Raw genomic sequence first — 7,003 nt, 5'->3', positions numbered from 1 at the left:
GTTTCACTTACACACTGCTGTGTCCCCAGCATCTAAAACAGTGCCTGTCACATAGTAGGTGCTTAAGAAATATTTGCTGGGTGAACAGGTGAGAGTGAAATATCTAGGTTTCGGTGAATGTGTAGCATCGGGGTTAAGAGCAAGGAATTTGAAGTCAGAGCTGAGTTTGACTCCTGGCTCTGCCACTTACTAGCTATATGACCTGGAAGATGCCTGTGAACCTCAGTTTCCCCACTGCTTACACTAAGGCGTGTCATCGTCTCTACATCCAGGTGTCCTGAGGATTAAGTGAGGTTGTGCAAATAAAGTTCTTAGCGTAGCTTAAGGAGCAAAGAAAATGCTCCAAAGTTATAAAAGTTCTCGTGTGTCTAAGAGTGAGGGTGCATTTTTAAAAAATATTTAAAACAGTTTTTAAAAACTGAAATGTAGTTGACGTACAATAGCTTGTTAGTTTCAGGTATTTTACATAATGATTTGATATTTGCATACTTCATGAAATGATCACCACGAGTGGTCTAGTAACCATCTGTCCTCATACAAAGTTATTACAATATTATTGACCATATTTCTTATGCTGTATATTATATCCCCATGACTTATTCATTATATAACTGGAGGTTTTACCTCTTAATCCCCTTCACCTATTTCCCCCACCCCCGAACCCCTCCCTTCTGGAAACCACCTGTTTGTTCTCTGCGTCTATGGGTCTGGTTTTTTTTTAACTTTTTATTTTATATTGGAGTATAGCCAATTAACAATGTTGTGATAGTTTCAGGTGCACAACAAAGCACATGTGTCTGTTTTGTTTTTTTTGTTTGTTTTGGCTGTGTTGGGTCTTCGTTGCTGCGCGCGGGCTTTCTCTAGTTGTGGTGAGTGGGGGCTACTCTTCGTCGCGGTGTGCAGGCTTCTCATTGCAGTGGCTTCTCTTATTGTGGAGCATGGGCTCTAGGCGCACAGCCTTCAGTAGTTGTGGCACGCGGGCTCAGTAGTTGTGGCTCGCGGGCTCTAGAGCGCAGGCTCAGTAGTTGTGGCGCACAGGCTTAGTTGCTCCGCGGCATGTGGGATCTTCCTGGACCAGGGCTCGAACCCGTGTCCCCTGCATTGACAGGCAGATTCGTAACCACTGCGCCACCAGGGAAGGCCCATGTGTCTGTTTTTGAGGGTGCATTTTTTAAGGGCTGTTTTTCTCCAAAAGGACTTTTATCCCTTGGACTCCTCCAAAAAACCCCAGAGGTTGTTCTGAAAGATGAGGCTGCATGGAAAATTCCTATCAAATCTCCATTGACATTTTAGGTGCCCCTCAAGCCTGCAGGGCAGGGCCCCATCCTGCCTTACGCTGGTTTGATCCTGATGCAGCCAGATTCACTGTGGGGTCACCAGGCTCTGCTCGACTGCCCTGGTCTTCTGCAGCCCTTTGAAGTTGGGCTGTGTCTTTTCTTGTCTCGTGGTTGGCTGGGCCTCAAAGCTCACAAGCAGGCCGTTCCGCACCAGGGTGCAATGGGTGCTCGAGAGATCTCCAGCAGAGATAGGGAGTGAAATCTAGTCCTCCAGCAAAGACAGCTGCAGATAAAGTGACCACCCCGGGCTCTGCCATCCCCACTGAAGCCCTTCAACCCTCATCGATGGATCTAGTCCAAGTCTGGGTCTTCGCCCACTCACAGGCCAGAGTTCTGGGTCTTTCTGGTCTTAACTCTTTGGGCCCGTAGACGCCATAAGTGTAGGTCAATTTTTGGTTTAGCAACTTCGGTGATTATCAAGGGAAGATTCTGTGGCTTTGAAAAGAATGACCAATGAGTCTGACCTTCCTCTGGACTGCAAGGGTGAGGGAGCAGTTCAGAAGAGTGAATAGGGAGGCCTCTGACACCGAGGGGGTGGGAAGATGCAGAAGATGAAGTAGGTAGGGTGCTGGGCACAGAGAAAGCTCTCAAGTCCTAAAAACAATTATTACGTGAATTTGAGAATAAGGAGATTCCAGATCTAAGTGTCCATATCTTTCTTTTGGCATTCAAAAGTCCTACCCATCTTTAAGGCTCATTCACAACCCACTTATTTGGAAATTTTCTGGAGCTTAAATTTCTCCCAGCCTCACTACTGCATGGCTCTCCTCCCCATCTACTCTGCTCCACTGCAAGCTCTCCTTAAACACATGTATATGTGTGTGTCTGTAACTAGGTTGTGTGCTTTCATTCATTCATTCAGAAACAGGCAGTATAGTCCAATGGTTAAGAGTGTACATGGGAAGTGGGTAGCTGGAGGTCGCTCTGACAATTACTACCTGTGTGAGTTCAGCAAGTTACCCACTTTTTCTCTCTGCCTCAGTCTTCTCATCTCTAAAGTGGGCATAATAGTACCGACCTCATCAGCCTGGGTGATGGTTAGCTAAATGACTACCTACAAAGCATTCAGAACAGTGCCTGGCACATAGTAAGTACTCAGTAAATAAGATACCATTCTTATCCTTTTTCAGCAAACATTTATTAAACATCTCACAGTGCTGTGTGTATAACTATTACTGGGCTCGTGGAGATAAAAGATAATGCCTGCCTTCCTGAACTCTCACTTTAGACTCCACACCAACCTTTGGTAATTTCCCTTCTTTACCTGCAGGAAAATGTTTACTGATAAATTCATGAAAGAAGGACAATTATTCCTTCCCTGATCAGAGCTTGAACTGCCCAGGGTTACTTTTGCCTTGTGTGCATTGTCTTAAGGACCAGAGGGTTTACAAAGGGCTCTACCACTCACATACAAAGTTATTTCTCCTCCCCTGAGGCTCAGTTTCCTCAACGGTAAGATGGGAAGTGGGTGGTAACTTTTGCCTTTTAGGGTTTGCAGAGCAAAAACAAATGAGGCAAAGCTTATGGAGGCATCGCGGAGCCCCAAATGCCTTGCATAGGGTAAAAGGGAGGGCAGCCTCTCACAACCCCAGTGAGAGTTTCCTAGGAGGGCAGGGCCAGCTTCTTGGTCCCTGACAGGGTAACACACACTAGGGCCAAGTGCAGGGTCTCTGTCACTTCATTAACAAACAGTTTACACAGCAGACCCAGTGAGAGTCAGAACTCTTAATGATTGTAAGCCGCAGAAACTCCTCTCCAACAGCTTAGGCAAAAATAGAAATGTGGGGTGATGACTCTGGGGGTAATTGGTGTATGCAAAGGAAAAGCAGAAGTGCAGCCAAGGCCTCAGGACAGCTAAGGGGCTCACTCATGTGTTCTTTTGCTGTCTGTCTCTACCATCTTCTCTCTTCTCTCTCTTTTCTCTCTCTGCCTGTCACCTCTATTCCCTCAAACCAGCTCCCTCTATGTGGCAGGAAACATGGCCAACAAGAGCATCCTGTTTCCTTAGAGAGAAACTGAATTTTCTTCCGTAGATCCAAACCAAAAATGAAAAAAAAAAAATCTCAGGGAAAGATTCTGATTGGCTCACCTTGGGTCATGTGTTTCTTCCCAGGATCAATCAGCTATAGTGGGTGGAGGGCAGCAAGGGGAGATGGAGTTGCACAGCACAGACACAGACACTAGGGGCCTACCCAGCTGTCAGGACCCCAGTCAGGGAGCCTCCACTTCAGCCCCTGAGAATGTCTGAGGCTGTCCTCTTACCACACTTAGCACTTTTATTGTGCCCTGGCCTGAATGCATGTCGTTTCCCCAAGTAGATTATAAGCTCCACAAGAACAAAAATGATATTGGATACTCTTTTCAGTCTTCTCTCTTCCCCCTCACCTTGCCCATCACACACAGGATGGCAACCTTAAGCACACTGCTAGTCACATGGTCATGGAATGTCCCAGATAAGAGATCACAGAACTAAGGCACAGAGACAGAAAGCGATTTGCCCAAGGTCACACAGCTCAAACTAGATGCCAGGTCACCTGCCCTGCGATTTCTGATTGCTTTCTCTCTCTCTTAGGGTTAAAGGCTCCAGTCCTCATTCTTACAAGGAAGCCTCTGCATAGCTCAGTCACTTCCTGCCTCTCCAGGCTTATCTCATACACGCCATACATCTTCAAGGTGGTTATTATTTTTATTGCTATCCCTATCGTCGCCGGAGGCACCCACACTGATCCACTTCCCTCTCATTAGAGATAAAGGAATTTCTGACTCTGCATTCCAGCCAGGGGTAACTTCTTTCTCAAATCTGCCTCACTACCCGCCCCCACCACCACCTTCAGAGCTTTTGCACTTGGAATTTCCTCTGCCTGGAACACACTTCGCTAGGGCTGCTGTAACAAAGGACCACAAACTGGGTGACTTAAACAACAGAAATTTATGGTCTCAAGTTCTGGATGCTGGAAGTCTGAGATCAAGGTCTCAGCAGTGTTGGTTCCTTCTGTTCCAGGCCTCTCCCGCAGCTTCGGGTGATTTGCTGGCCATCTTTGATTCCTTGGCCTGTAAATGTATTCCTCTGACCTCTGCCATTATCTTCACATGGCATCCTCCCTGTGTCATGTCTGTCTCCATGTCCAAATGTCCCCTTTTGATAAGGACATCAGTCACATTGGATGAGGGCCCACCCTCATGGCCTCATGTTAACTTGATTACCTCTGTGAAGACCCCTGTTTCCAAATTAGGTCACATTCTGAGGTGTTGGGATGTTAGAACCCGAACCTCTCTTTGGGGGGACACGGTATAACCCATAACAAACACCATTTTTCACCCCCTTCCCACCCAACCAGACATCCTCCTTATCCATCCCATCTCAGGCGAGCCTTCTCTGAACACCGCAGACCTCACCCGGCCCTGCTGTCTGCCCTCGTGTATTCTTCCTTCGTATTTGCTGTGGATGGCTGGTATCTGCTTGTGTTGTGATCTGGTCGGTACCTGTGTCTCCCTCAGATGCTCCTCTTCGTGAGGGCAGGAGCATGATGTTCTGTGCACCACTGCAGCCAGCCCCAAAGCCCAGAACCTGACTGTCAGTAAAGGGTATCAGTAAATGCCCGTGGCCTGGATGAATGAACGATTGAGAGATTAAGCTTCACTAATCACAAAAGCAAAGAGAAGTTTCTAAGCAAGGCCCTCAGAGTCAGAGAGATTAGTATTTCCTCCGGAGAGAAAGAATTTGCTCCAGAATCCACCAAGGGCCAAACCTCCCCCCCCCACGCCCCCCCCCCACCCCCAGCCTTACCTCTTGACTAATGGTCATGGCCTCTCCCTCCTACCCCATCACCCTGGGAGAATCCACTCAGCATAGCTTTGCAGGGAAGGCCTCAGGAACCTCGGGGAAGCTGGAGGTGAGTCAGAAAGGCTGGTTAAGTGAACAGCTGTGAAACCTGACCCTTGGCATGGAGCTCGGGGGAGGCAGGTTTGCAGAAGGTAACAGTGCTTGCTTTAAAATTCAAGGGGCCTGAGGGAGCATTATCTTGCAGGAAAGCACTCTAGTTGGTAAGGGGCCAAGTGCGGCCCAAGCTCCAGGTACCCGGGGCTGCTCTCCCACCACGGCCTGACAGCGTGGATTTTGTCGGGTCCACCCCTCCCCCCAGGGCCATCCTGCACTCACCTGCGTAGGAGGTGCAGCTTTAACCTTTGTGGCCTCTACTCTCCCTTGTGTGGGTGGAGAAACCAGGTGGATACATCTGAGAGACCTTCATCTGGCTTAATTGAAGCAACTCGAACTACCGACCCATAAAGGAATTCCAGCCCCTGGGCTTCCCAGGACCCCTGGGGAACACCTCATAGGCAGTAGAATCCCAAAGGGAAAAAGGAAGGCCTCCCTAAACCTAGCTCAGGACAAGGGCCAAGCTGGAAAAAGTGACTTGCAGGCCAGTCACCACGTTTTTCCCCAGTGAAAGGCTGACTCATTGCAACAGGCCTGCACTGGCTGGGACTCGAGCCGGTGGCTTGGAACATGCCTGGGCAGTGAACGCCTTGTCTAAAGGCTGGTTGGTGAGAAGCTGCGGGTCAGGGGAGCTGAGGCCGCGGCCCTGGGGAGCACCCGCACGCAGCCTGGGAGCCCGAGGGAAGCGGGGGGGGGGTCCCTATTTTCCCTCCCCCTCAAACTCTTGGGTTGCCTGGCATAGCCCAGCAGGAGCTGGGTAAGGTCTGGAGGGGCCCTAAGACCCCAGGGGAATTAAGTCCTAATGTCCTAAGACTTACGTGTTGTGGTGTTTCCTCCCCATAGGACATGCAAACAGAAAACAACACTAAACTTAAATGTAGAGAAAACTAATAAGGTCTTGATTTGCTTCATGAGCATTTATCTCCATGCTTTCCTTTGAAATATCAAAGTGGAATTATTTTCCAGTATGGGGAAAGATGGAAGGGAGCTGGGGTTGCTTTCCTAGTGCCCTGAGCACATGTTCAGTCTGCCCTTGGGGTGATTTGGCACGATGCAGAGTGCGGAGTTTGACTCTGATGGACCCCCCCCCAGACCCTCTTCCCTCCTCACGCGATTGTCCATGTTGACATCCAGGGCTTTTTGGCAAGGACTTTTGAGTCATGCGTTGGTTTAAATCCTGGCTGTGCCATCTGATTGCTGTGTGACCTTGGGTAAGTCACTTGATCTCAAGTGACTAAATTTCTGTACATGTCAAATGGAAAGTGCACAGGATAAATGCATGCATAGTGCCTAGTACAGCATAGGCACTAGTCTGGCGAGTCTGGCTTATATACAAGATCTCTTCCAGGTTCTCCGTTTATGCCCTACAAAGCTGCTTTTTAGGAAAAAATGGTGTCAGCCATTCACACTTTAGTGTGAATAAGCTCCTGTCAGTGTCATTCCTTCTTCTCATTTATTTACTCAACAAATGCCACGTACCTGCCTGGTACCTCATTTGAGCGAGGTGCTACTACTCTATGTACAGATTTTTCTTTTTATCCTCACAACAGTCTCTGCAAGATCACTAATATCCCCATTTGGTGGTGGAGGAAACTGAGACTCAGGGAGGTGAAAGAACGTTCCCAAGCTCAGGCAGCAGAGCCTTGTTCATTCAGGAAACCTTGCCTGAATTTCTGCCCCGTCTCCGAATGGAGACTAGGGGCACAGCAGGCAGTGAGTCAGGCCCCCA

General features: G+C 48.6%; 1 long non-coding RNA gene across 3 annotated transcripts; it reads right to left on the bottom strand.

Annotated features, from left to right (window-relative positions):
* Positions 1–794: 794 nt before the first annotated feature.
* LOC133094819 (uncharacterized) lies at positions 795–5,684 on the bottom strand. 3 transcript variants are annotated; one of them, XR_009701511.1, is made up of 4 exons: positions 5,497–5,684; positions 5,125–5,224; positions 4,734–4,909; positions 4,257–4,473 (listed from the first exon to the last, which is right to left on the bottom strand). It is a non-coding gene; the product is annotated as an uncharacterized LOC133094819 (long non-coding RNA). The 3 variants fall into 3 exon arrangements; XR_009701513.1 differs by lacking the exons at positions 4,257–4,473; positions 4,734–4,909 and adding an exon at positions 795–1,772; XR_009701512.1 differs by lacking the exons at positions 4,257–4,473; positions 4,734–4,909 and adding an exon at positions 1,856–1,931.
* Between the last annotated feature and the right edge of the window lie 1,319 nt (positions 5,685–7,003).

The sequence above is a fragment of the Eubalaena glacialis genome, chromosome 7 (genome assembly GCF_028564815.1).
Source record: "Eubalaena glacialis isolate mEubGla1 chromosome 7, mEubGla1.1.hap2.+ XY, whole genome shotgun sequence".
Lineage (NCBI taxonomy): Eukaryota > Metazoa > Chordata > Mammalia > Artiodactyla > Balaenidae > Eubalaena > Eubalaena glacialis.
The sequence above is the reverse complement of the archived record's forward strand: the minus strand, read 5'-3'. Positions and strand labels throughout refer to the sequence as shown.